An 8,454-nucleotide genomic window follows, 5' to 3' on the forward strand; every position below is an offset into this window, starting at 1 on the left:
TGTGTGTACACTGTAGCTGTCTCCAGACGAGGGCATCAGATTTTTGTTACAGATGGTTGTGAGCCACCATGTGGTTGCTGGGATTTGAACTTCGGACCTTCGGAAGAGCAGTCGGGTGCTCTTACCCACTGAGCCATCTCACCAGCCCCTGTTTCATTTTCTTATTGAGGAAAGAGAGTAATAGTAATTCTCCTAGGGGTGTCGTGAGAATCAAAAGAGATGATATACCACAATGAGAACCTGCATCTGCCCATGAGCTAGCATACTTGGGCTGTATTGACCGCTGTCTCTGTCCCCTGGTGAGTGTCACTTCTCATAATCCTAAAATGAAGCATCTCATTTAAGTTAGGAAAACTGAGAGGTGGAGACTGGGGTCTAGAGAGTTGGGGGTATGTGTCATGTCAGACCCAGATTCTGCCCCTGACTCTTCATGGTGCTCACAGTCCCTGCCTAGGTCTCCCTGCTTCTTACAGGCAAGAGCGAGAGGTTTGCCACATCTTCCTTGGTGGAGCACACTGCACATGCAACATTCTTGTTATCTAGCCTAGCGGTTGTTGGGTTTGTCCCTAAGGACAGTTAAATTCTCTTACTGTTTATCTTATCTAGTAGTTTTTGTTGTGTTTCATGCCCTCTGGGACTCCTTCACTGAATTCTTTTGGGTTTTCTCACAGAGAAATGTTTTAGTTCCCCTATAAAGGGGACCCCAGGAGCTCACAAGGCCAGGCATCTTGGGCCAGGGTTTCTTCCTGCTCAGGCATGTGTCTGTTAGCCTGGAATAGAATGCTCCAAGATGCATTTGATAACAAGCTCTGCACACACTGGCTTCCAGTGGAATTTCAGGCAGGAAAGACACCCATGTTACCATTTTACTGATGAAACCAAAGACCTGTGACTTGCTTGAAGCAGGGCCCAAGACCTGAAGCCAGTTCTCCAGGCAACAGAGCAGTGTTGTGTCCCAGCCTTTCCTGTGTATATTCATAAGAACAGAAGGACACATGCACATACTGTGCCCAGCACACTCCTAGGAAGCCAGAGTGATGAAATAGCTTGGAGGACTGAGCAGAGGACAGAGATGGAGAGACCCAGAGAGGGCTTCTGCCTGGTTAGCATGTCATACTCCCAAAGAAAGCATACCCCAATGGAAGCACAGCTGTACAGGCAACCACGGGCCTCCCAGGGACTAAGAGGCAGATTTACGTGGGGAGCCCTGGCCACTGACTGACTACATAGGAAGCCTTTTGTCACTGAGCCGTAGCATTGAAAATTGAAGGAAGGATGTTTGACAAATGTGACGGGCCTGGGATGCAGTTACAGCCCTCTGGCTCATTGTCCAAAGGAAATGGATCTCTCCTGTGGACGGAGAGGTGGAAACTGAGCAAGTGGGTTGAGTGGTTGACATCATCAGACCGGGAATTGGATTACAACAAATGGAGACTTGGCCAGAGACTGGGAAACACCCACTAAAACCTCGAAGTGCTTTTCATTTAGGAGACCCAGGGAGAGAGAGGGCAGGAGCGAGCTGGCTGCCCCAGCCTTCACTGCCCGTCTGAGTCCTGGCTTCTTGTTCTACCTTCCCATCTGGCCCGGGACCCCTGGCCTTGGAGACTTGGCTCCTGTGAGTACTGTCTTGCCTTCCATCACCCCAGCCTGCTGCCCACAAAGGTCTGTTTCTATCTTCTGATGCACGGACGATTGCTTCCGACATTACAGCCTTCCCTGCAGCTGTCCAAGGCTGCAGAGGGCGAGCCTCATTCTCACAGGCTGGCGCCATCCCCACTGGAGACCTTCTCCACATAGTTTCGGTGGTCTCTACAGCCCTCAGAGCACCTACGTGCCCACATACAGGCTAAGAAGCCAAATCAGACCTTAGAAATTGCAGTCCGTAAAATTTTAATGGTTGTCTGATTACAGAGTGTTTTTAAAATTCCAATTAAAAACGTTTTGCAAATTCTAGAAAGACTTGTCTCACATATATAAAATTGGTATATTAAAACTCCCAATCTTCCTGCCTCCACTTCTAAGTGCTGGGAATATGTTAAATGCCAGTTTGCTTGTAGCAATTGTGTGGAGAACTCTAGGCTCTGAAGGAGTGATGTTTAGCCTTAGCTTTGTGGTCTTTTCCTTGCTTCCTTTTAAAACTTTGTGTCTAGAGAGTAAACAGACATGTAAGCCCTTAGGCTTTCTCTTGGAGCCTGTTTTCAGGACTTTCAACAAGGCCAGCCACTCTGTGCAGGGGGTGTGGTGGGGGCTTGCTCCCTCTCGGTCCCTTTGGTGGATCTCAGCTGAGTTCCTCAGAATTGGTTTAGAGTTGGTGCTAGAGTTGGTTTATGGCATGCTGTGGCCCATCTCTGCAGTTAGGTTGAATATACTTAATATATTTTAAATTATATATTACGTAGTTTCTGTGTATAAATGTTTTGCCTGTGTATATGTGCTAGAGATCTGCCTGAACCTTTCATGCCTGGTCCTGCAGAGGCAAAAATGGGCACAGAATCCCCTGAAACTTGAGATACAGATAGGTTTGAGCCAAGCAGGTTAAATATATTTGAGAAGTTATAGCTAAGAGGGAAATATTCCAGCCTTGGAAGGCAAAAAGCAGAGATGGAATAGGTGGAACACTTGCCACCATATACATAGCCTTTCTGGTTTCTATCTCCAGCATCACAAAAAATAAACCCACCATATAGAAAAGTCACCCATAGAAAGTATGTAGCCTTGGGCAGCATCTCAGACACTTGGACCTGAATTTTCTTATTTGTACTGAAATGAGGGACCAAGACCAGATGAGCTTGTGGACACTTCTTTTCTTTGAGACCATTACAGCCTTTGGGCAAAGTGCCCTAGGTTTTTAGTATTTCAACACGGCTAAAAACTAGCCAGGTGGGAAAATCAAGATGACACTGGACAAGAGGCATGGCTCAGTGGATGAAGTGCTTGCTTGTTTAAAAGCACAAAGACCTGAATTCAGATCCTAGCTTATATGAAAGTTGGGTGTAACGGTAAGTGCATTTGTAATGCCAGAGTTGGGGGCATGGAGACAGACTGTTCCCAAGAGCTCACCAACTAGCAGTTAGCCCACTTAACTCCAGGTTTAATGAAAGACCCTGCCTTGAAGAAGAGGTAGAGTGGGATAGAGGAGGTCCTTGAGGCTGGCTTTTGGCTTACATACTCTCATGCACATAAAGTATGTAAGCTACATACAGGCAGGCGGATACATGTTCATCCTATACATGAACATGCATACACCACACACACACTCACAGGCAGTATTAAGTTGCTTGTGAATTTTTACAGTTTTCTATAGATTTGGTGTGCCTGAAAAAGGGAAAAAGTTGGTGTCTACAAGCATTTGTATTTAAGAGGGACTTAGAAAAAATGACTGTTAGTCAACACCCTGTCAGTGGTCAACCCTTTACCGTAGTAGATGGTTACTGTGAATCCCCTGCCCATCTTTGCAGGGGGTAAATATTTCCATATCCTTCTGAACTCCTTCCTTAAGTCAGTTGAGCTCCATGTACATAATTATTGGCTAACTTCAATTCCTGTGTCTCCATTAGCCTATCACTGTGATCTGCAATCTGTGGAAAGCCTGGCACATAGGTGAAGGAGATAATTCTGTTTCCACTTAAATTTACTTTTACTAATGCAACTGTGTATGTGTGCCTGTATGACTGAGCCTCATGTACCCTTAGAGACCAGAAGGCGTTGATAGGATCCCCTGGAACCAGAGTTAGAGGTGTTTCCGAGTTACCTGATATGGGCACTGGGAATCAAATCTGGTCCTATGGAAGAGGGTACTGTGCTCTTAACTGCTGAGCTGTTTCTCCAGCCTGAACAATTCCACTTCAACTTAAAACCTACCACTCTAGTTTTTAGTTTGTCAGGAGAGATGAGCAGAGGAAGGGGAAAGGCCCCTGTACTTGCCTGTGTGCCCTTTCTCTTAACCTAGTGTCCTAGCCACTGCTCAGAGAAGGGATTTCCACAGTTAGGATGGAAACAAAAGCCAAAGTCAGCTGTGTTCCAGCTCTTGTCAAGTCTTTGTCTTTAAGGCCACCGGAGCCCCTAATCCTCAGGAGGATGTATTGTTTGGAGACTCTTTGAAGTAAGGTCAGGGTTAGAGGGAGAGTTCTCAGAGGCCCTTGGCATATCTTAAAGCTGCAGGCTTCCCCAGTGGCTGTGTAAGGTGAACCTGTAGCTACCCTGTAGCAGGGACAATGGGAGGCCTAGATATTTTCCTGTGCCTCATCCCCAGCCTGGTCCCAAGCATTGGTGACTCTGGACAGAGGCCATCCTTTCTAAGGTGGTAGTGAGGCCATGCTGCTCTGAAAGGATGGGGTCTGGGCTGCTGGATCCCTGCATGGAAACTGGAGTGGAAAGAGGTACCATGTCTTCTTCATATGCAAGGTGAGGGTGGCTTTAGTTTCTTGTTTGTGCTACCATAGTGCCATTACAAGGCTTTCTTGACATGTGTCACCCTGGAGGTGAGTTTACAGCATCTTAGGAATAGAGGTAGGCCGTGGAAGGGATTCTGTGCTGAACTCTTATGTGGGTTTCCTATCTTTCTCTTAAAGTTTTTTTTTGTTTTTTGTTTTTTTGTTTTTTGTTTTATGAGATAGGGTTTCTCTGTGTAGCCCTGGCTGTCCTGGAACTCATTCTGTAGACCAGGCTGGCCTCAAACTCAGAAATCCACCTGCCTCTGCCTCCCGAGCGCTGGGATTAAAGGCATGTGCCACCACGCCTGGCTTCCTATCTTAAATGTGTGTTACGTGCAAAGCTGGGTGTTTCAGCTTCGCTGATCCCTTTTAATGAGAGAGATTTTCTTCATCTTAGATAGAAAAAGTTACAAAGATGGCGAGTAACTTGTCCGAGTTTTCCCATGTAGAAGGTGTGGAGGACAAGTGCAGAGTGAGGATAGGCTGTCGCGGCCACCCTGGAGTGTGGCCCCTGCAGTTTTGTCCTCAGCACCTCCTGGGGGGCTCAGCTGCTCTCTACTTGAAGAGGGGTGTTGTACAAGAGTCAGAAGACTACAGGCTTTGTTTTCTTACCACGCCCTACTCTATGTTTTGGTCTGCTGCCTGGGTCCTGGTCCTTGACCACTGTAGGCCTCTGTGATCCCTGGACTGGTTGGTATCTATAGTCTGCCTGTGCTTTTGCTCTAGAGTTTGGTGGGAAGATGGGAAAGAGCATCACTTCCTTAGCTCAGAGGCCCTGGGTAGCTCTTCACTCCTTTAGAGCCTGTTGCCTTTGGGCAAAGCTGGGACCACACTTAGATCAATCCCACAGGGTGTTGTGGGGGTGGATGAAATACAATAAATTAGCACCTATAGATTAGTACCAAACTCAGCTGGGCATGGCAGTTCACACCAGTAGTCCTAGTACTTGAGAAGCTAAGGCAGGAGAATAGTCATGAGTTTCAGGCTATCCTGAACCTCAAGCCTATATAGAGAGTTCCAGACCAACCTGGGCTGTGAAACCCCCTCGCCCAAACAAACAAACAAAGGACAAGATAAAAACAAAACACAAAGGCCGGTGGCACACGCCTTTAATCCCAGCACTCCGGAGTCAGAGGCAGGTGGATTTCTGAGTTCAAGGCCAGCCTGGTCTACAGAGTTCCAGGACGGCCAGGGCTACACAGAGAAACCCTGTCTCGGAAAAAACAAACAAAACAACAACAACAAAACAAAAACAAAAACAAAACAAAACACAAGGCCAGCAAGGTGGCTTAGAGGGTGAAAGAACTTGCTGCACATGCCTGCCCATCTGAGGTCAGGTCTCAGAATAATGAGGAAGGCGAGAACTGACATGGCAGGGGTGTGCTTGCATGCACATACACCATCACCACTACCAACAACAACAACAGCAACAAGACAACAAAACAACAAAGTAAAACCAAACTGCATGCTCTGGACTGCTGCTGTACCGCATGAGGGAGAGTGCTGGTGTGTGCACTTACAGGGCGGTGTGCCTATGAGGACCTCAGGAATGCGTCTTGGCTCTACAAACCAGGCTTCAGGGCTGCTTTCTGTCACCCGGACACCAAATGTTCAGCTTCAAGTTAGCCATCAGCACGGAGGCAGAAAGAAGTAGGTACTTCTCTCCTGGGGGAGCGGAGGGCCCTGGCCTGGCAGCTGCAGAAAGAAGCTGTTGCCCACCACAGCTGTGGGAAGCTGAGCACTCCCAGTCTCCTCAGCTGAGGGGGAGGCACCAGAAGTGATTCCTACAGAGACGGAGGTGGGAATCTTGGAAATAGCTATTACTCATGGCCCACAGCTGTGCTCACCACTGCCCGGAAATGCTTCGACACTGGCCTGGCTTCCTCTAAAAGGCATGGTTTCTCTGACCGCTGCACTCAGCTCTGAAGTGCACATTAGAACTTTGCACTCTGTGAAGCCAACATTTCCCAATGTAAGAGCTTTGTCGATAGTCCAAGAAGTTACTGCTTCCATTTGGCTCTTTGGACAGGATAAGGACCTTCAGAACCCCAAACAAAGGCAGTGTCTGGTGGCTCATGCACACTTCTGTCCCAGTCTCTAGGTCAGCTCTATGTACTTCATAGAGGCAGCCCCTACCATTTGGTAAATGTGTGCTCAGGGCTCCCCTGCTGTTGTGGAGTTTGAATCCATTGGCAAAGACCAAAGACTTAGACTCAATTCAAATTTAGATGAAATGAATTTATTCTTACTGCTACAGAAGGGTGGCAGCCTTAGAGCCAAAGGGTGCTAAAAGGTGGGTTCATAATGGTGGGTGTCACAGTTACCTAGTGCTCATCGATTGGAATCCACAGCGGGGCAAGGAAATTGCTTCGTGGCCCTCGGTTCTTCTCAGCTCCATTGTACAGCAGTAAAGAGACCATTTCATCCTGCCCACAGCCACAGTGGGTTTACAAAAGCCAGAGCACGCAGTTAGTTCACAGCAGCAACACCATCTGCAGGCCCCTAGGATCTCTCATGCATCTCAGGACAAGAAGGTCAATGGCTACTTAAGGGGTGCCTGGTACAACCTTACATTCCTTAGCCACCATAGGGGAGTCATGTATAAATTGTCATACAAACTAAACCACCCCTGGAAAGTGGAAAGCAGTGACATTAATAACCGGGATAGAATGGTTTCTTCTTGGGCAAGCAATAACACAGTGCCATCAGGTCACAGGGCTGGCTGTCACACATAACTCGAAGGATCATAGACACAGCTTTTGTTGTGTCCTATCCTCCATCCATAGCTGAGGCTTGCCTTTACCATGGGTCTTTCCTCTGCCTCTGTCATGCTATAATTAGAGGTGTATGATACCAGGCCCGGGTCAAAATTCCACATGATTTCTGGGCTGTTTGTTGTTTTTTTGTTTGTTTGTATTGTTTGTTTTAAACAAAGCATTGATGTTGAAGCCAAGTTCATTTCAGGCAAACACTCCAGTGGGGTACCTCCCAAGCCCTGTGATCCAGGAAAGACAGCAGGGGAGTGAACAGTTACTGTGGCAGGGCTGTGGAGTGCTAAGTCAGTGGATCCAGCAGACTCTGAGCTCTACTGCTTGCTCCCTCCGGTTCCTGTGCTTACAGCTGTGCAGCGCTTGTGCTGGAAGCAACTGGAAGCTGCAGCCACAACAGGGTGCCTGTTCTTTCACCTTCCTGTCTCCCATGCTTCAGAGGAGTGGAAGGAACCCTTCCTCACAAAGTTCAGTGCCCCCCCCCCCCCCAGGGATGGCCCGGATTGGGAACCCCAACTAAAGGGATGGGTGACTTGGAGTCTAACGTCATCAGTGATGTTCTGTTGGTTGTTTCTATAGTGTGTATTGTGATGCTTCCTCTCCTCCGGTTATAGTCCATGTTCTGGACTGCAGTCCTCAGGCAGGGCTACCAGCTGAGAGGGGAGGGGCTGCCACCTCCATTGGTCTTGACCTCTAGTCAAAACCGTGGGTGTTAGGGCTTCTGCATGGTATTGTGGTAGGAATTTGAAGGGGGATATTATGACCTTTAAATTTTTTTTTAAAGATTTATTTATTCATTATATGTAAGTACACTATAGCTGTCTTCAGACACCCCAGAAGAGGGCATCAGATCTCATTACGGATGGTTGTGAGCCACCATGTGGTTGCTGGAATTTGAACTCAGGACCTTTGGAAGAGCAGTCAGTGCTCTTAACTGCTGAGCCATCTCTCCAGCCCCCAACCTTTTAATTTTTTTTTTTTTTTTTTTTTTAGTTTATTTGTTTTGAGACAGTCTCATTGTGTATCCCTGGCCTGGCCAGAACTTGATGTGTAGACTAGGCTGTCACCAAACTCAGAGAGATCTGCCTGCTTCTGCCTTCCTAGTGCTGAGATTAAAGGTATCCATCACCCTGTCTGTCCCTGGCCAAGATAGTTTTTTTTTTTTTTAAAGTCACCAGCCGCTGGGCGTGGTGGCGCACGCCTTTGATCCCAGCACTCGGGAGGCAGAGGCAGGCGGATTTCTGAGTTCGAGG

At 47.6% G+C, this 8,454-nt stretch overlaps 1 protein-coding gene across 5 annotated transcripts in view; it reads left to right on the forward strand.

Annotated features, from left to right (window-relative positions):
- Positions 1-8,454, forward strand: part of Pkig (cAMP-dependent protein kinase inhibitor gamma) — a 73,533-nt gene that overhangs the window by 38,230 nt on the left and 26,849 nt on the right. Inside the window, exon 1 of one of the 5 annotated variants that reach the window (XM_021194256.2) lies at positions 1,504-1,615. The exons of the other annotated variants lie outside the window; for them this stretch is intronic. The gene's annotated coding sequence lies outside the window, so the exon portion shown is untranslated. Of the gene's footprint in view, positions 1-1,503; positions 1,616-8,454 lie in introns of those variants that run through there. 5 annotated transcript variants of the gene reach the window in all.

This window comes from Mus pahari, chromosome 3 (assembly GCF_900095145.1).
Source record: "Mus pahari chromosome 3, PAHARI_EIJ_v1.1, whole genome shotgun sequence".
Taxonomy (NCBI): Eukaryota; Metazoa; Chordata; class Mammalia; order Rodentia; family Muridae; genus Mus; species Mus pahari.